Below are 21,955 nucleotides of genomic sequence, written 5' to 3' on the forward strand. Positions count from 1 at the left end.
GGGGGATAGGAATTTCTTCCTCTAACATCCCTTTCCTAGTTCCTATCTGTTTCAACTTGTTGAAAAACTGCATTGTGCCTACTTAATACTGAATGCGAGATCCTTGATACTTAATTCTGAATATAACTAGTTATACAAGAAAACACAATAATGCACATAAAAACAGTCACATTCATACCACGACATTAATTACATAAAAAGACATTTGAGACATAGATGACTACCCCCTATAACGGATGTACTGCTAAACAGTACAGATACACTGGTGTAACAGTGCAGAAATTCAGAAGACTAGATATACTGCTAAACAGTACAGATACACTGCCTAAAAACAGTGCAGACCGGACTTGTGTACCCAAACCCGTCTAGATACGTCCCAGCAATGGTACTCACCGGGAAGCACGGAAACAGAAGGCCTCGGAAAACTCGACTGGACTCGACTCGAAACTTCGGAAAACTTCGGAAAACTTCGGAAAACTGGTGGGCCTCATGACACCTCGGACCTTGCTTCTTTCGGCTAGGCTCTGGTCGGGATCCTCCGCACTCCTCACCGCCTCGTCTGGGCACTGATCGCAGTCTTCGTCACCTCCGTGGGTCAGAGGGAGATGCAGGAAATCCTGCCGGTACGCGTATGGTCCTTCTAACTGATGGCAGGGGACAGAGCTTGCAATGCGCCAACCGGCGCGTGAGGTGGGGGAGGGGTCCCTGTTCGGGCGCCAAAATGATGTAAATAAATAATTTACTCTCTTAATTTCTATGCAGGTAAGTACTTAATCAATAATAACTCAGATCGGATGAAAAAAGACAGAGTCCGTGGTGTTAGAGTTCTTAGGGGTTTTATTCCTTAAAAAGGAATGGTCATGGCCAGGATATCATGTTCTGACCACCACAGGGGTGTCAGAAGGGATAGAGCGCTACATTTTATTAACAATACATAGCTTATATACTTATTTTACACCATTGGAAACAGTATAGAAGGCGTAACAGCTGAGAGAAGACAAGATAACAATATACACGTGGTACAAGTGCGTAATCAAGAGGCGTGAACTAGAGGTGTGTGCTAGAAACGTCACTGATAGGTGTCACAAAAGGGGTGGCACTAACAGAAAATATTGCAATGTCAGCAGAAATCGGAAACTTGGATGCGCGCGCAGCTGCATGACGTGTGATTGACGTGAAGCTGGAGGGTGCAGGGGACTTGACATTTACACTGACGGAAAGAGACAGAAGTCTGGCATGTCAGATCAACTTGTGCTTCTATCATATCTGATATCTGGTGTTTAGGAACTAAGCTATCTGGGCGGAAAGGTCTCTAGGGCAGAAGCTATTCTGTACTTGCTGTGAGTGCGTGTATAAGCGCCTGAGTGTCTGTATGAGAAGTCTGGGGGCATGGGTCTTCCACGGGAGCATGGCAACAGAGGCTATGAATTACTTGAATTAGTTGCATAGAGACAGGTCGGCCCTTTGGCTCTGCAGCTGAGGAAGGATGTTTACTGAAGCTAGCAGGCAGGAATGTATTTTCGGGGAGGGAAACAGATAACTCGAAGGTTATAGTCGATCTTGGCAGGCAGCAGGCTGAGCTGAGCGCGAGGGGCCGCGCTGAAAGTAAGTCAGAGTTCACGGGTACAGAGGCAGCCTGGGCAGAGGCCCTCGCAGTCAGAAGCCAGAAAAGAGGCTCGGTGGCAGAGATTCAGGGCCTACTCAGCCAGGGCTGAAAAACATAGAAGTACACTACAAAAAGACGGTGGCATAGTATACTTAGGAACGGACCATCCAACCCATTCATGGTGGGTCTGAAAGAGGACATGTTAACGTTGGACGCAAATGTATTTGCGTCTTCATAGCTGGTACAGGAGGGAAGTTACATGCACTTTAACCTCGTACATGGAGACGGTGGGGTACGCGCTAGGGAACACATCTTGACCATAAAATTTATACTTCCTCACACCGAGTGGGACGGGTATGCCCCGATGTGGGTCCCGTCCTCTCCATGCCACTGGAGTCAAGCTATCCTATCTCTTGAGGGCTGTAAGCCCGAAACTGGTCCTAGGATGCTTGTTTCCAGTCCAGGGAGGACCTGGCCTGGCAGTTCGGGCTGGACTGTTCCAATTGTGCGCAGGGTCAAGACTGATTTGTACATGGCTGGTTCCAAACTGGGATGGCATGGTGAGCAAAAAAACGATGGATTTAGGCCCAGATCTCTGTCCTGGAGTGATTGTATGACATTGTTCTGCATTCTGTCCATCAATTGTTCTTTTTGCATTTGTCACTGGTTAAAAGGGCATGGATTCAAAAGACACATTTTGGCATATTTACATGGGCATTATACCACAGGAACGTCACTTTTAACTGGTTCCGTGCTCAGGACGGCTCCCGGCCATCATGAGTCATGGTAGTCATGTGCTCATGACGTGCGCATACCCTTTTCAATGCATCCACTACTTCTAGGAACCATTACAACACAAGTCCTGCAAATCATTTACCACTACAGTGTGGTAAGCTACATGGAGATAAGTTACACACTTTACATTTATAGCACAATTATGGGTCCAAGGGTGGGTATTTAGAGGGTGTTTTAGGGCAGTGCTAAGGGTAGTAAGGGTTTTTTAGCACTCATTGATGGGTAGTGAGAAATATGTAGTTAGGAGTTTTTTAGGATTCAGGGATGGATAGTGGTAAAGGGGTATTAATGGGTTTTTGCATTCAGAGATGAGTAGAGGTAAACAAGTACTTAGAGGTGTTTAGGGCTGTGTGATGTGTAGTGAAGCAATAGTAAGGGAGGAGTAATAGTTCAGGGATGTGTTGTGGTATTAGAGAAGTAAGGGGGTTTTAGGGCCCAGGGATGGATTGTGGTAAATGACATTTGGGACCTTTTATACTTCAAGGTGGGTAGTATATGGTGGAATAATGAGTTTATAGGGTTCATGGTTGGGTAGTGGTAAATGGTTAGTAAGGGTTTGTCAGGTCTCAGGGTTGAGTAGTGGTGTAGGGGTAGTAATAGAGTTTTCCCCTAAAAAGAAAAGTATGCAGGGCTTGTGAGGGGTTTCCCACAAAAAAAGAAAAGATGCATAGTTGAATAAATTGTTTTTCAACTTTAAAGAGCCGGAATCTGCAGTTTCACTGTGAATTAAAAACAGAAAACAATCGGTTTTAATGTTGCCCCAGGGTGGGCTAGGTCTCGGGGGCATGCAGACTTTATAACAAATTAGAAGGGGGTGAACAGGCCCCCCTCTAAGGGCTTCTTTATGCCCCAGGAACCACCACCTCCTCGGGTCTCATGTTAATCAATCAATCAATCAAGACATTTATAGAGCGCGCTACTGACCCGCGAGGGTCTCAAGGTGCTGGGAGTGGGGGGGCGCTACTGCTTGAAAAGCCAGGTCTTGAGGTGCTTCCTGAAGGAGAGATGGTCCTGGGTCAGTCGTAGGTGGGTGGGGAGGGTGTTACACGTCTTGGCTGCCAGGTAGGTGAAGGATCTTCCTCCGGTGGTGGTTCTGCGGATTCGTGGAATGGTGGCGAGGGCGTGGCTGGCGGAGCGGAGCTGGCGGGTAGGTGTGTAGAATGTGAGGCGGTTGTTGAGGTATTCGGGACCCATGTCGTGGCGAGCCTTGTGTGCGTGGGGGAGGAGCCTGAACGTGATCCTCTTGCTGACGGGGAGCCAGTGCAGGTCTCTCAGGTGGGCGGAGATGTGGCTGTGTCGGGGGATGTCCAGGACGAGTCATGCGGATGCGTTCTGTAAGCGTTGAAGTCGTTTCTGTAGTTTGGCAGTGGTCCCAGCATAGAGAGCGTTCCCGTAGTCCAGTCAGCTGGTGACGAGGGCCTGGGTGACCATCTTCCTGGTTCCAGTGGGGATCCAACGGAAGATCTTTCAGAGCATGCGGAGGGTGTGAAAGCAGGAAGAAGTAACAGCGTTGACTTGCCTGGTCATCATGAGGGAGGAGTCGAGGATGAATCCCAGGTTTCGTGCGTGGTCCGTGGGCTTGGGGGGGGTGCCCAGTGCCGGGGGCCACCAGGAGTCGTCCCAGGTGGAGATGGATGGGCCGAAGATGAGGACTTCCGTCTTGTCTGAATTCAGTTTCAGACGGCTGAGCTTCATACATTCTGCGAAGTCTTTCATGCCTTCTTGGAAGCTTGCTTTAGCAGTGGCGGGGTCGTTGGTGAGGGAGAGGATCAGTTGGGTGTCGTCGGCGTAGGAGATGATGTTGAGGTTGTGCTTGCGTGCGATGGCTGCGAGGGGGCTCATGTAGGCATTGAAGAGGGTGGGGCTGAGCGAGGAGCCTTGGGGTACGCTGCAGATGATCTTGGTGGCCGCTGCGCGGAAGGGCGGCAGACAGACTCTTTAGGTTCTGTCGGAGAGGAAGGAGGTGATCCATTCCAGGGCTTTACCTTGGACTCCGGCGTGGTGGAGGCGGGTTGTCAGGGTGCAGTGGCAGACCGTGTCGAAAGCAGCCGATAGGTCGAGGAGGATGAGGGCGGCAGTTTCCCCGTTGTCCAGCAGGGTCCTGATGTCGTCGGTGGATGCGATGAGGGCGGTCTCGGTGCTGTGGTTCGCTCGGAATCCGGACTGCGATGGGTCAAGGGAGCCGTTAGTCTAGAGGAAAGCGGTCAGCTGCTTGTTGACGGTTTTCTCGATGACTTTTGCGGGGAAGGGGAGGAGCAAGATGGGGCGGAAGTTCTTGCGGTCTGTGGGGTCTGGGATGGGTTTCTTCAGGAGGGCGCTGATCTCCGCATGCTTCCAGCTCTCCGGGAAGGTGGCGGATGCAAAGGAGTTGTTGATGATGTCCCGGAGTTCGGGTGCGATGATGGAGTCCGCTTTGTTGAAGATGTGGTGTGGGCAGGGGTCGGCTGGGGAGCCTGAGTGTATGGTGTTCATTGTGTGGGTGGTATCTTCCGTGCTGATGGGGGTCCAGGTGCAGAGGGTGATGATGAGAGGCGCTGGTGCTGTGGTGGGGTCTGTGGTCTGATCGCCGAAGCTGTCGTGTATATCGGCGATCTTGCGGTGGAAGAATGTGGCGAGGGAGAAGAAGAGGTCTTGTGATGGCGTGATGGCGTTGTTGTTGGCGTTGGGGTTGGAGAGCTCTTTCATGATGCTGAAGAGCTCCTTACTGTTGTGGGCGTTGTTGTTCAGCCGTTCTCTGAACGATGATCTTTTGGTGGTGCGGATCAGCTGGTGGTGTTTGCGGATGGCGTTCTTGAGGGATGTCATGTTTTTTGCTGATTGGTCATAGCGCCAGGCTTTCTCGAGGGCACGGCAGGATTTCTTGGAGTCTTTGAGATCGTTGGTGTACCATGAGGCTTTCTTGCTGTCGGGGTTATTAGGGGGGTTCTTCAGTGGTGCCAGGGCATCAGCGCAGTCAGTGATCCACTGTGTGAGGTTGCGGGCTGCTTTGTTGGGGTCCGTAGTGATGGTGGGTGGATTTTGGCTCAGGGAGGTAGTAAGCTGGTCGGTGGTGATCTTGTTCCAGCATCTTCGGGGGGGTTGTTACGGGCGGTGGTGGGTCGTTGATTTCCTGAAGTTGAAGTGGACGCAGCTGTGATCGGTCCAATGAAGTTCGGTGGTGTGGTTGAAGGAGATGTGGTTGCTGCAGGAGAATATGGGGTCGAGCATGTGGCCGGCGAGGAGAGTGGGGGTGTTGACCAGTTGCTTGAGTCCGAGTTTGGCGAGGTTGTCTAGCAGGGAGGTGGTGTTGTTGTCCTTGTTGTTCTCCAGGTGGAAGTTGAGGTCCCCTAGGAGTATGTAGTCGGAGGAGGCGAGAGCGAGCGGGCTGATGAAGTCTGCGATGGCTTCGCTGAAATGTGTGCGTGGTCCCGGGGGCCTGTAGATGAGGGTGCCTCTGAGGGTGGTCTTGGGGTCGGTGTGTATCTGGAAGTGAAGGTGTTCGGCGGAAGTGAGGGAGTCTTCGGTGTTGGTCGTGATGCGGACGGTGTTTCTGTGGACAATGGCGGCGCAACCTCCAGCTTGGTTGACGCAGTCCCTCCGGATGATCTTGTAGCCGTCCGGGATGGCAATGGCGATGTCAGGGGCTGAGGAGGCATTCATCCAGGTTTCCGTGAGGAAGGAGACGTCCGGCGCTGTGGTGTCTAGGAGGTCCCAGAGTTCGAGGGCATGTTTGTGGACGGAGCGGGTGGTGAGCAGGATGCACTGGAGGTGGTTGTTGTTGGCGCCAGTTCTGGCGGGCGCTGTGCAGGACCGAGGGCAGGTGAACTTGCAGGCGCGGCAGGTGAATGCTCCGTGGGTGCGTGTCGGGGTGGCTTGGTAACAGTCTGGCTGTTGGCCGGTGTTGAGTGCGTCGAGGGTGGTTGCGTCGTATCTCCGTCGGCTGAGCTGGCTCCGGCGAGGTCCAGGGGTTCTGGCGCTGGGTGCGGTCTAGGCATGGTTGGGCATAGACGGGCTTGCCTTTGGCACATCTTCGGCACGCAATTGGTGCACCCGCTGCACATGACCGCTGCGCCTACGCGCAGTCCCCGCCATATATGGCGAAGTGGGAGGGCGGAGTAGCTGGGATGCGGGAGCAGGGCGGCGAATGGGGAGCAGGCTCAGGTGCAGCAAGGAAAGGGGGGCGGGCCGCAGGGCAGCAGTGGCGGGGAGCGGGGGGGACAGAGAGCGGGAAAACGAAACACGGGGAGAGCCGCGAGGGGGCAAGGCTCGAGGAGAAAGAACAGTGGCACAGACACAAATGCAGTGTCACAGACCCCAGTACAGACACAAAAACAGTGGCACAAATACAGACAAAAAAGCGGTGGGACAGACACAAATGCGGCAATGGAAGCAGAACTGAGGAACAGGCAGAAGAGGGCACAGAGCAAGGAGAAGCACAGGGTGCTTAGAGCAGCAGGAGCAGCGGCGGGATTTGCGGCAGCAGTGGTTGGACCAGGACACACGGTGACCGTGCGGTGAGTGGAGCGACCACCCCTGCGAACAGGGTCAAGGGTCACCATATGAAGAGGGGTGGCCACATAGAACCTCCGAGCCCCGAGGACCACCACCTCCCATGGTCTGTAAACCAAAAAATAAATGGGGGAAGCCAACATAAACATTTTGTGAGTAGTCCACGCGGACCACCTGCCCCGGGGACCTCCACCTCCCTGGGACTTTCTTTTGTTTTTTAGAAGGAGGGGGACCCCACGACACCCTAACCGGGTTGTTCTCGGCCCCTGGAGACCACCACCTCCCAAGGGCAGCCCGTGCACAAGAGAGGAATTGGGCCACGCGGCCTTAATCATAGATACAAACCTGGCCCTGGGGACCACCCCCGGCCAGGGCCGGCTCAAGCTATGTACCCACCAAGCAAAAATAAACACTCTGCTTCCAGCAAGCGGGATCTGTTAAAATGCTCATGCTTGGGGGCGTGACTAGCAGCCAGAGGGAATGGTCACTTGCTAACGCGGCTCCCGGCCCTCACCCGAATATCTGCCTCAGAGATCCGCTAGCTGACTGGGGACACCCCTACGATCGGGAGGTCCCCATCAAGAGCTTGATGTGCACATCATAAACACAGCGCTGACCGGACGGAGGACACCGTGGGGAAGAGCGACCTCGGCAAATTGTGGCCCCCCGTCGCTCGCAAGATGGCGCCCGCTGCGGAGCTCCGGCTCGGATACAGACTGACCCCCGGGGCCTGAGACGGATGCGGGCCTGAAGAAGCACAGCTCACCCCTCTGACGGTAATCGGAACCGATCAGACATCCTCCGCGACTGAGGGAGACCCTTGGCAGCGCCGGGAACCGCCTACACCCCTGGACGACAGTCACACGACTCCCCGGCTTTCAGGCCTGTGTATTCCGGAGGTCCCGAAGCGAAATCCTTCCACTCCTGGTGCTGATAGCGACCCCTTCCTCCCAGAAGCCCTGATAGCCCTCCAGCACACTGGGCGAATAAGTGACTAGCTAATGAACTTTAATATGTTGGGCAGACTCCGGACTTGGGAGAATTAGACCCGTGGCGCTCCGCTCTAATGGCGCAGTGAGTCCCAGCTGCGCCATATTCCTAACTGACAGGCCTTGTGACTGTGAGCAACTCTGGAGCCCCGGTGGCGATTCGGAAGGTATTGGCTCTGCTACACAAAAATATTGCTCTGGCGCTGGGTGTGACTGCTGACCATGGCCTGTGGAGACCGGTAGGCCCGGTCCGCCCATGATTCCCAGTATCTCCCTCCACAAAAGGATCTGGGCCTTTACAACCTGTGCCCCGAACAGTGAATATCCGTGTGGAATCTGGAGTCCCCGGACCCCCTGAATTATAGGCGGCTAACTACGCTTGCATAGGCGCCAATGTTGTGAATCCCACATGGCGCTGGTACAGCGGAGGAGCGGAGGGTGTTTCGGCTCGAACGTTGTCAGGACCAAGTGGCAGGCCCAAGGACAGTACAGCTTTCTATCGTGGGCTCCTCAAGGTGGATCAGCCTGCCGGACTAGTGAGAGACAACCACTGTCGAAGGTAGGGACGGATCCCTTCACTGCCAATTGCCTCGCTCTGTACCTACTGCTCCGGCGGCCTAGTACTACAGGTCCTAATGGCGCCAAACAAGGGAACCAGGCCATCAAACCAGAGGCAGATTACAAAGCACTCCTGGGGCTCTAAAGGGGACAATAAGGACGCAACTTCATCTGGGGACCCAAAACTCACGTCCCCCTAGCCGGGTGTGAAATATCTCATCCTAGAAGACGTCATGGAAGCGATCGCTGGGGTCCGGTCCTCCCTCGTAACTCGTATTGACTCAGTCAACATAGAAGTAACCCTACTAAGAGCAGACCTTCTCAAAATGGACACAAAGGTCAAGGATGTAGAAGTCAAAACCGCGGACCTCATGGAAGATACCTCTACCCTCCAGCAACAAGTTGCCCAACTTCAAAAACAACAGAAACAAATAGGTGACCTACTGAACGATTATGAAGGGAGGGCAATACGGAACAACATCCGCATCCTGGGAGTTCCGGAGCGGATGGAGGAGCCAGCAGCGGACCTATTTGTTGAAGACCCCGTCACAAAACACCTACAGCCGAAACACCTCTCAAGTTACTTCTCAATTGAACGGGCACACAGAGTCCAGGGAGGGAAACCGAAGCCGGGGGCCCCTCCCTGCCCCATCATTGCGGGGGTCTTTAATTTTCGAGATCTTGATACCATCCTCCAAACGGCTCGTACAGGGCCGCCTCTACTCCTGGAAAACACCTGTAGGCACGGCGACGCAGTTTTCTAGAAGTTAAGAAAGCCCTGCGTCAGAAACACATCAAGTATTCTATGCTCTTTCCTGCAAAGTTGTGAGTAGAAATGGACGGTAAAGCCTGGTTCTTCCTATCGCCAGACGAAGTATGGGACTGGCTAGAGGGATGGCGCCGGGTCGATAGATCTCCCAAGAAGCGTGATTTCCCACACGACCACCAAAGGGAGGATCATCTGCCGGGAAGCCAAGAATTGTTCACTGGAACCAACAATGACGAGGAATTATATTTTTACCGCGCTGGAATCAGTACGAGACAAAGTCTGGAACGTGTTTCTTTGGAACTACTCCTTGTTTGCCGCTAGTAATGTGGGCGACGAGCTTCTACCTGACATTGATCTCAGCTCCCGGAAGGCTTTCCTCCGGCCCGGACCGGGCTGCATGGACTGACTGGCAAGTATCTTTTATAATATGTGGATGTTGCACTGAGCTCTGTTTTGGTTATGACACATGTACACCAGTTACAACAATTCTGATATTGGGTGAGAGGCCTTCACGGCTCACCAGGTACCCCTGAAATGGTTGGGAGGGTGACAGGCACTCTGCCAAGTTGGGGTGTGGATAGTTTTGCATCCGCGGGCAGGGAAGCAGGGAGGGGGATTGGTTGGGAGGTGGGGGGGAACAAATGTATTTTGTTGTTGTTTTGATGTTCTTTTATATTTTCAGCAAAGTCCTTTCTTGTCACATTTCCCTGCTCCTTCAGGGTCCACTAAAGACGGGTTGGCCACCATTGGTATTACCTTGTCCCCGAGAGGATCAGAAACCTCCTGACCCTATATCCCATCATGTCCCGATAATTCAGCGGCCCGAGCGGCCTCTCTCCCACCTCTTTTTCCATAGATACCACTTTATCTACCATAATGACACAGCTCATCTCTAGAACCCTTTCGATAATGTCATGGAATGTTAATGGGATGGGGCACAAAATAAAAAGAGGCATAGTCCTTCATTATCTACGGCACCACTCCCCCGACATAGTTCTGTTGCAGGGGACGCACTTGGTGGGTAACACTTGTCAAGCTCTTCAGAGAGGTGGCTACAAACTACTGGTCCACGCGGGGTTCACCTCTGGGTCCCGCAGCACCGGGATTCTTGTTAAAAAGAGTCTCGCACTCACTCACACAAAGACATGGGCTGACCCTTTCGGCCGATTTGCACTAGCTGAAGCCGCCTGGGAGGGGCGTCCCCTGAATATAATCTCCGCATATCTTCCACCAAAACTAGTTCGTGACTCCCTCAAAGAGCTGGGCGCCCGACTGTTAGGTCTCCCCACTGGTACACTCCTAATCGGAGGAGATTTGAACCTGACAATGTGTGATGACTTATATCGCAAACCAAAGCGCAGTTCTCATCGACTGAGCTCAGGCCTGTCCGACTTTGTGCACGCCATAGGGTTGGTGGACATTTGACGCCATCACTATCAGGACACACCATATTTCACACATTATTCCAATGCGCATAACAGCATGTCCCGCATTGATTATCTGCTCTGTCCCACCGCAGACATCGGTTGCTTCATCCGCCCGAAGAGTCTCCCCTGGGGCATCTCTGATCACTCACCCCTTAGTGTGGACCTAACCTACCACCGCCAGCTCACACGAGGTCCCATTGTTATTAGCCCCTGGCTTATGCAGATCCCAGACATCAAAGACGGCCTGATTGAGCGCACTGAATTTTATTTTGCTGAAAATGTCGGTTCTTGGAACTCAGCGGTCACGATCTGGGAGGCATACCTAGCGGTAGTCAAGGGCGAGGCACTGGCACTTAAGATGGGATATCTACGGAAGTACAACAAGCAGATTCTCCAGGCCGAATCTGACCTCATCCACCTCGAAACATCCCATAACACGGCCCCTTCGGAAGACACGGCTCACCGTCTCCGAGCCCAACAACTGGCCTACAAAGCGCTATCGCAGGAAAAGGCACAAGCGCGACTGCTTCACACGTGACATCGCGTGTATGAGTTCAGTGACAGCGTGGGAAAAATGCTTGCATGGCTGGAGCGGCGCGAACAAGGGTCGAGATGGGTGTCATCCATAATTAGACCTGATGGGTCCAAAGCTGTGGATCCCCAATAAATCGCAGAGGCCTTTGCCGATCATCTGGAACTTGTTTACACCGCTGGAGCATGCTATACATCGGAGGAGTCCAGACAACTTCTAGATGAGATGCGCCTACCTATCATCTCAGACGCTGACAAGGAGACCCTAGACGTCGACGTCACGGCGGAGGAGCTCACTACAGCGATCTTTGCCTTTAACTCCGGCTAGGCTATGGGCCCCAACGGGGTCCCCATTGAATTCCTGAAAGGCATGGTCCCAGCAATTGTCCCCATCTCAAGAACATGTATGAAGAAAGCCGGGTAAGTAGTACCCTCCCGCTTGATCAGCAACTAGCTTCCATTGCGGTCATCCTCAAGCCAAATAAACCGCCCACTGATTCTGGCTCTTATCGACCAATCTCCCTGATTAGCGCGGAGGCAAAAGTCCTGGCCAAACTACTAGCAAATCGCCTCCTCCTCGTGCTCCCCTCCCTAATACATGACAACCAGTCCGGTTTCCTCCCGGGTCGTAACACGGCACTAAATCTACGGAGGGTTAATAATGTCATGAATCGCCAATTCATTATACAACAACATGCCGCCATTCTATCCCTTGATGCCACGATGGCATTCGACTCGATCGAATGGCCCTGTCTCTTCGAGGTCCTGCTTCGGTTTGGCTTCGGGACCAATTTCATTAGCTGGGTGCGGCTCCTGTACACAGACCTCTGGGGCCAAGTCCGGGTTAATAGCCACACATCTCGGCAATTTCGCCTTCACAGGGGAACCAGACAAGGCTGCCCCTTGTCTCCGTTGTTGTTCGCCCTCACCCTCGAACCCATAGCACATTGGGTCCGTACAGACCCCTCCATTAGAGGCCTCCAATGGAACGACGAAATGACGGACAAAATTTCCCGGTATGCCGACGACATCCTGATATATGTAGCTTCCCCTCGGTCCTCTATTAATAGTCTATTCCAGTCCTTCCTAACTTTGGGAAATACTCAGCTATTCGATCAATTGGACCAAATCAACACTCTACATGCTACATGGCCCCCTACCCTGTCTACCCCGGGGGTTTTCCATCGCAGTGGCTTCAGATGGATTTAAATACCTCCGTATTTATGTCACGCCTGACCCCAAGACATTCCATGACCGCAACTTGTTGGGTCCCCTGCGCAGACTGCACAGTGATGTGTCCCACTGGCGGTCCCTCCCACTCTCCCTTCCCGGTAGGGCGGCATTGTTCAAAATGCTGGCGCTCCCGCGCTTCCTATATGCTTTGCAAAACTGTCCCTTCCTGATTCCAGACTCCTATTTTAGTGCGGTTGAGAGCGAAATCCGCCTCCTGTTGTGGGACGGCGGGGCAGCTCGTATCACCCTTCCCAAACTCTTACAAGGATGGTACGATGGAGGCATTGCCCTACCTAACCTCCGCCTCTACTACTGGGCGTCGCAATTGGTGGCTATCAACCAGTGGATCCATGGTTCGCCCCTGAATCCGGCCTTTCTCCTGGATAGGTGCTAGACTGGGCGGGAGGGGTACCTGGGGGCCCTCTACAACAAACCAAACAGGAATAGGTATATAGGACCCATGCACACACGGTTGCAATATGGCATAAAGCCAACAAGAGTATGGGATGGTCTGATACACTCACTGAGGCAACACCCTTATGGTCGTCGCAATGCCTGGGCTCCCTCTGCTTCCTCCAGGGATTCCACAAGTGGGACACAATAGGGATTTTGGTTGTAGGGGGCCTTGTTCATAGGGGTAAACTACTGACATTTAGTGATCTCCAGACCAAATACTCCTTTGCACTGACAGAATCTTACCGATATCTGCAAATCAAACACGCCATCCTGGCCGCCATCCCGGACCTTACTACCATACCTGAGACCTCCCCATTAGAGGACAGATTACTGTCGGAACCCCTCCCTGCGAAAGCCATCTCCTACACCTACCGCAATCTCTGTAACAATCTCCCCGATCCCTTCCAGTCCGTGCGGCTTAAATGGGAAGCAGACCTAGGTCCATTAGAAGAAGAGGATTGGCGGTCGTCCCTAATGTCCCCTAGAAAATCAGCTATCTGCCACAAGTTCACATTAATCCAGTTTAAGGTTCTTCACAGAGCCTACATGTCCGCCCTCACCCTGGCCAAAATTGGAAGCCGCCCTGATGCATTGTGTCTGCAGGGCTGTGGCTTACCTGGAACCTTTTATCACATTTAATGGGACTGCCCAGTGGCCCAACACTTTTGGGATGGAACGATCCGAAGAATGAGCAGTTATTTGGGAAACTATGTAGTGTATCAAGGACCCCCTGGTTAGGATATGGCTCCTGGGTCAGGGAAAACAATTTTAATGCGAAGGTATATGCCCAGGCAGACTTACACAACAAGAACTGGCTATTCAAAGACACATTATGCAAAAACAAACAAGAAAATAGTGCAATGAACTGTAATGATATATAAAATAAATTTTAATTATATTGATAAAAATGAATAAATACATATAATCCTGTATACATGATATGGTTACACAATCAAATCTGTTAGTTCCTGATATATTTCTTTAAAACAGGGAAATTTGGTAAAAAATCAGCAATATGGTTATTCCTGATTCTGGTGGACTGGGCTGTTTCTGTCAACGCGTTTCGACAATATTTTTTGTCTTCATCAGGACAATGAATATTCAGCCACTTTTCTAAACAGAATAAAACATTGTTTTAGTTTACATACAGCATACAGTGCATTGAGTTTTGTTGAATTCATACATCAGCAGTTCTGGTTAGATACATTTTTTCTAATAAAAAGCATTATAGCCAGACTTGTACATTTTTGAGAGGACTGCTAAAGGTGTAAAGCTTGAAGCATTTTCTTTTCATCTTGCCTATAGTACAAGATTACGTATAGAATATCATCAACCAATGTGTTTATTGTGATATATTCAGTTTTCTATTTCATTAAACAGTTTCTTAAAAATGGATATTTAGATAATTCATGATAATTCTAAAGCATAGGAGAGCGAATAAAAGATAAAACACATATAGGTATGCTTTCATCTAGATACAGGTGTAACATTTTAGGTTACCTTTAAAGTAACTTCATTTTATTATTTTATTTTCTTTTTCTAAATTAATTTCTCTATTTATCTATTCATTGGTTATATTACACATTCATTAGTGATCTATCTATCTGTACACGCATAGTTTTTTATTCAATTTACTGAATTTTATAGCTCAAGTAAGTTACTCACTTTTCCCCTAAGCTCGGTGCGTTCTCCATATATTTACTCTAATTATTTAGCCTAATAGCTATCACTTACCTCAGATCAACCTAGTAAAACAAATTTCTATATGTTTCTGTAGTATAGAGAAAACCAAAGCTTAGCTCTCTGGTGGGACTGGCTGAAAAAACAAGAAGAATTATCTATATTATTCTTTATTAGCATATTAACAGACCACATCTTATATTTTTCGTTTCTTTATCTTAAATGCTTAAGTGGGGATTTTTTGATTCGGTTATAGTCTAATTTGAAACAGCTTGCGATAAACTTTATCTTCAAACTTTGTTGCCTAAACTAAATAGAAGGTGAAAACTTTTTTTGTCAGGATTTACATAGTATGGCACTTTCTATCTTTAAACTGGTTGTCATTTTACCCTTTGTTCCTTTATAGCTTTAATGACAGAAACATGTCGTACCTAGATTGGTTATTTTCTAAACACACTTAAAAACTTGGATGAAGGGAGTGAGGCACCTTTCTTTATATTTTGTAGTAGGTATGTGAAATCTGTGTGGGGAGAAAGATATTATTCTATTATATTACGATAGCGTTTTCGCGATTCTCATTTCCTATTCTATATATGCCTCATTTGCATAATCCCGCGTTTTTTTACCTGTTTAAACATAATTCACTGCTCCCATCTCACTTCAACCTTCGATAGTCTTCCTGGTGGTATTCTTTAAAAACAAATGATTCTGAAATGAGGTTTAATCAGCCTTAGCTAAAGATGCTTGTTAACATGTTTGAAACATAGCCAATTCTAATGCTTGCTTTAATTTTTTTATATAACGCACCTAGTTTTAGTTCTGGATTGCCCAATCTTTATTCTTTAAAAACGACTTCAAAAGGTTTCGTCGGTTCGTCACTGAAGCACACAGCTGTTCATATTAGAGGCAGCCTGTTTTAATGAAATAATACGTTTAACTCCTTTAAATGATAATTTTTTCCTTTTTGTTGTTAAGAGCTATACTTCTTTCGCTTTTACCTTTACAAAGCGTCGGTATCCGCAGCGTAAATGATGGGCAGCTCTGTGCGGATGTTACTTAGCAGGCTTGTCGACTTCAAAATAATGGCAAACGAATGGGGTGACCTGGGAGCACGCCACAGGAGAGCGTGATATTTATAAGCAGGCCTGTTGTGATCAGAAAAAATAAACAAGTGGCATATTCAGTAACTTTCTTCCAATCCATATTTATCGTCATTTTACAATGAGGTAGGTAATCCTTTACCTCTACTCGGCCTGAGATTTAAAAAGCTGTTTACGGATCTTTACGTCTTTTCCACTCGATCGGCGATTAAACGTTTTACGCTCAGCAGGGTAGTTGGTTGTTTAAACAAAAACCCCCGCTGGCTCTAGAGGAAACAGAGCAAATTTTTTAAAATTGTGCGCAAACATACTATGCGGTTTCATGCTGTAGCCTCTCATTAATCTATGTTGCAAAGCCCGCACGCCCTCCCCTCCGCTGACTACATCCTCCTCGGGGACCTCAACTTCCACCTGGAGAACAACAACGACCTCAACACCACCACCCTGCTGGACAACCTCGCCAACCTCGGACTCAAGCAGCTGGTCACCACCCCCACCCACTACGCCGGACACACACTCGACCCCGTCTTCTCATCCAGCAAGGACATCGCCTTCAGCCACGCCACCGGACTCCACTGGATGGACCACAGCTGCGTCCACTTCAGCTTCAGAAGGACCACGATCCACCACCACCAGCAACAGGTTGCACGCAGAAGCTGTAACAAGATCACAGCCGACCAGCTCGCGACCGCCCTGAGCAAGAACCCACCCACCAGCGCAACGAACCCCAGCCAAGCGGCCACCAACCTCACGAAGTGGATCAGCGACTGCGCAGACGACCTCGCCCCTCTGAAGACCCCGCCTAGCAGACCCGGTAGCAAGAAAGCCCCATGGTTCACTGACGAACTCAAGAGCTCCAAGAAGAACTGCCGAGCCCTCGAGAGAACCTGACGCAGAGACCCAACACCGGACAACATGACTGCCCTCAAGCTCGTCACCCGAAAACACCACCAACTCATCAACGCCACCAAGAAAACCGCATTCAAGGAACGACTGGACAACAACGCACACAACAGCAAGGAACTCTTCAACATCGTCAAAGAGCTCTCCAACCCCAACGCCGGAAACAACGACATCACTCCTTTGCAAGACCTCTGCAACTCCCTCGCCTCCTACTTCCACAACAAGATCGCGGACATACACAACAGCTTCAGCACTCAACTGACGCACGCCACGACGGAACCACTGCCCCCCACCACCACCCTCCGCGCCTGGACCCCGATCAGCACCGAAGACACCGTCCGCACAATGAACTTCATCCACTCCGGATCTCCTACCAACCCCTGCCCTCACCACGTCTTCAACAAGGCCGACGCTGTCATCGCACCCCACCTGCGGGACATCATCAACACCTCTTTCGACACCGCTACCTTCCCGGAGAGCTGGAAGCACGCCGAACTCAGCGCTCTACTAAAGAAGCCATCAGCCGACCCCACCGACCTCAAGAACTACTGCCCCATCTCGCTGCTCCCGTTTCCTGCAAAAGTCATTGAGAAGACCGTCAACAAGCAGCTGGCCGCCTTCCTCGTGATGAACGGATCCCTCGACCTCTCGCAGTCTGGCTTCCGGGCCAACCACAGCACCGAGACCGCCCTGATCGCAGCCACCGATGACATCCGAGCTCTGCTTGACAATGGAGAAACAGCGGCCCTCATCCTCCTAGACCTCTCCGCGGCCTTCGACACTGTCTGCCACCGTACACTAGTGCAGCGACTCAGCAACGTCGGAATCCAGGAGAAGGCACTGGAGTGGATCATCTCCTTCCTCGCCGGTAGGACACAGAGAGTCCGCCTCCCCCCGTTCAGATCTGAAGCCACCGAAGTCATCTGCGGCGTTCCTCAAGGCTCCTCGCTCAGCCCAACCCTCTTCAACGTGTACATGAGCCCCCTCGCAGACATCGCACGCCAGCACAACCTCAACATCATCTCCTACGCCGACGACACCCAGCTGATTCTCTCCCTCACCAACGACCCCGCCACCGCCAGAGCCAACCTCCACGAAGGGATGAAAGAGGTAGCCGAATGGATGAAGAACAGCCGCCTGAAACTGAACTCGGACAAGACGGAAGTCCTCATCCTGGGATCCTCACCCTCCGCCTGGGACGACTCCTGGTGGCCCCCCGCCCTAGGCAGCGCACCCAAACCAACAGACCACGCACGCAACCTGGGCTTCATCCTGGACTCCACCCTCTCCATGGCCAGACAAGTCAACGCCGTCTCCTCGTCGTGCTTCAACATCCTGCGCATGCTACGAAAGATCTTCCGGTGGATCCCCACCGAGACCAGGAAGACGGTCACCCAGGCCCTCGTCACCAGCCGTCTGGACTACGGCAACTCCCTCTACGCTGGCACCACCGCCAAACTCCAGAAAAGACTTCAGCGGATCCAGAACGCCTCAGCACGACTCATCCTGGACATCCCCCGCCGCAGCCACATCTCCGGACACCTGAGAGACCTGCACTGGCTCCCGGTCACCAAGAGAATCACCTTCCGACTCCTCACCCACGCACACAAAGCCCTACACAACCAAGGACCAGGATACCTCAACAGCCGCCTCAACTTCTACGCTCCCAAATGCCAGCTTCGATCGACCGGCCACGCCCTCGCCACCGTCCCCCGCATCCAAAGAGCCACCACAGGGGGACGGTCCTTCTCCTACCTCGCCGCCAAGACATGGAACTCCCTCCCGACCCACCTCCGCCTGACCCAGGACCACCTCGCCTTCAGGAAGCAACTCAAGACCTGGCTGTTCGAGTAGTAGAGGACCCCCCTCCCCTAGCGCCTTGAGACCCTCTGGGTGAGTAGTGCGCTATATAAATGCCTTGATTGATTGATTGATTGATTGAAAGCCCTTACCGTTTTCAGGTTTGTCTTTCAACAGCGTGTGCTCCCGTCAGCGATTCGTGAAAAAAGAGAAGATTTCGAAAGCTCTTTTTTCACTGGTATTTATATCCGGTGGCTTGCTGGTGATACAGATTATGACACGCCTCTATTTAAAGGAGTATCCGGATTCAATAAATGAATCATATTCCGCGTTTATTTTTTCCTGTGCTTTTATGCCCTGTGTTACCGCTGTACTTTTTATCCACTATTAAACATATGTCCTTTAGCGTTATCCTGGTTCAAGTAATTTTTCCGGTAATATCATTAATCCTTATTAACTGGCTATCCCAATACTTTATTTTCCATTGCTTATTATTCATTATTGGCTGGCTATCCTAATACTTTATTTCGCACAGCTTCTAATTTTTTGGTAGCTTCTGCTGGTAATATCAAAAATAAAGCTAAATCTGATTAATCTCTATATTATTGCATTCTCCCATGGTAAATCTTGATTTAAACCATGGTTAAATGTCCCGAGGGTGAAAATCCAAAAAACTTCTTTCTTTTTTCGTGTTTCATCTCCTCCTTGTGTATTAGGTAAATGGATCTTTTCCAGAATACGCCATTTCAGGTCTTCTGGCGCATGCCGGTACATAGATGATATCTTCTTTGTATGGACCGATGGGGAACAGACTCTGAAGGAGTTCCTCCAATGGTTGAACCTGACGGATTAAAATTTACGCTTCACTGCACACATCAATAAATCAAAGGTCGAGTTTCTAGACATTTACATAAAGAACAATGATGGTGTCCTTGAAGTGGATTTATATACAAAACCTACTGCCCGTAATACCCTCTTACACTTCAAGAGTTACCACCCAAGGTGTCAGAAGGACAGCATCCCCTTCTCTCAGTTTTTAAGAGTTAGGCGCAATTGTACAAACATAAGGGACTTTGATATCCAAGCAGAAACCATGAAACAGAAATTCCTCCAAAGAGGATATCCCCATCGTCTTGTAAGAGAGGCCTACAAGAGGGCTTGATTTTACGACCGAGACGCACTTCTGAATTCTCAAAGGCAAAAACCTGATCCGAAATTGGTATGCATAACCAAGCATTCAACTATGGACTCTACAGTCAGACAAATAATCAACTCAAACTGGCACCTGCTGAATGTGCATGATAACCAACAAAAACTACCAAAACCAATGTTCGCCCATAGGCGTAACAAAAGTTTAAAGGATCAAATAGTGCGTTCCCGCTATAGAGGTAACACAGGAAGTATTCCGTTCCTACAAAAGTCCATTGAAGGAACCAATGCAATTAGAGGTACTTCACGTTGTGGATCTTGCCAGTCTTGTAGCACCATTATAACTGGTGAAAGCATGAAATTTAATGGTGTGAATATTCAGGCAAAAGAGTTATGGACTTGTAATATCAAGAATGTCATTTATTTGATTACATGTCCATGCAACCTTGGATATGTAGGAGAGACGTCCCGCATGATAAAAACGAGGCTGACGGAACATAGGTCAGCCATTAAGACACGGAAGGTATCAGCACCACTTGTGAACCATTTCATGGAATACAAGCATGCGCCAGAAGACCTGAAATGGCGTATTCTGGAAAAGATCCATTTACCTAATACACAAGGAGGAGATGAAACACGAAAAAAGAAAGAAGTTTTTTGGATTTTCACCCTCGGGACATTTAACCATGGTTTAAATCAAGATTTACCATGGGAGAATGCAATAATATAGAGATTAATCAGATTTAGCTTTATTTTTGATATTACCAGCAGAAGCTACCAAAAAATTAGAAGCCGTGCGAAATAAAGTATTAGGATAGCCAGCCAATAATGAATAATAAGCCGTGGAAAATAAAGTATTGGGATAGCCAGTTAATAAGGATTAATGATATTACCGGAAAAATTACTTGAACCAGGATAACGCTAAAGGACATATGTTTAATAGTGGATAAAAAGTACAGCGGTAATACAGGGCATAAAAGCACAGGAAAAAATAAACGCAGAATATGATTCATTTATTGAATCCGGATACTCCTTTAAATAGAGGCGTGTCATAATCTGTATGACCAGCAAGCCACCGGATATAAATACCAGTGAAAAAAGAGCTTTCGAAATCTTCTCTTTTTTCACGAATCGCTGACGGGAGCACACGCTGTTGAAAGACAAACCTGAAAACGGTAAGGGCTTTGCAACACAGATTATTGAGAGGCTACAGCATGAAACCGCATAGTATGTTTGCGCACAATTTTAAAAAATTTGCTCGGTTTCCTCTAGATCCAGCGGGGGTTTTTGTTTAAACAACCAACTACCCTGCAGAGCGTAAAACGTTTAATCGCCGATTGAGTGGAAAAGACGTAAAGATCCGTAAACAGCTTTTTAAATCTCAGGCCGAGTAGAGGTAAAGGATTACCTACCTCATTGTAAAATGACGATAAATATGGATTGGAAGAAAGTTACTGAATATGCCACTTGTTTATTTTTTCTGATCACAACAGTCCTGCTTATAAATATCACGCTCTCCTGTGGCGTGCTCCCGGGTCACCCCATTCGTTTGCCATTAGTTTGAAGTCGACAAGCCTGCTAAGTAACATCCGCACAGAGCTGCCCTTCATTTACGCTGCGGATACCGACGCTTTGTAACGGTAAAAGCGAAAGAAGTATAGCTCTTAACAACAAAAAAGAAAAAATGATCATTTAAAGGAGTTAAACGTATTATTTCTTTAAAACAGGCTGCCTCTAATATGAACAGCTGTGTGCTTCAGTGACAAACCGACGAAACCTTTTGAAGTCGTTTTTAAAGAATAAAGATTGTGCAATCCAGAACTAAGACTAGGTGCGTTATATAAAAAAATTAAAGCAAGCATTAGAATTGGCTATGTTTCAAACATGTTAACAAGCATCTTTAGCTAATGGCTGATTAAACCTCATTTCAGAATCATTTGTTTTTAAAGAATACTGCCAGGAAGACTATCGAAGGTTAAAGTGAGATGGGAGCAGTGAATTATGTTTAAACAGGTAAAAAAACACGGGATTATGCAAATGAGGCATATATAGAATAGGAAATGAGAATCGCGAAAACGCTATCGTAATATAATAGAATAATATCTTTCTCCCCACACAGATTTCACATACCTACTACAAAATATAAAGAAAGGTGCCTCACTCCCTTCATCCAAGTTTTTAAGTGTGTTTAGAAAATAACCAATCTAGGTAAGACATGTTTCTGTCATTAAAGCTATAAAGGAACAAAGGGTAAAATGACAATCAGTTTAAAGATAGAAAGTGCCATACTATGTAAATCCTGACAAAAAAAGTTTTCACCTTCTATTTAGTTTAGGCAACAAAGTTTTAAGATAAAGTTTATCTCAAGCTGTTTCAAATTAGACTATAACCGAATCAAAAAATCCCCACTTAAGCATTTAAGATGAAGAAACGAAAAATATAAGATGTGGTCTGTTAATATGCTAATAAAG

Source organism: Lissotriton vulgaris, chromosome 3_1 (genome assembly GCF_964263255.1).
Source record: "Lissotriton vulgaris chromosome 3_1, aLisVul1.2, whole genome shotgun sequence".
NCBI lineage: Eukaryota > Metazoa > Chordata > Amphibia > Caudata > Salamandridae > Lissotriton > Lissotriton vulgaris.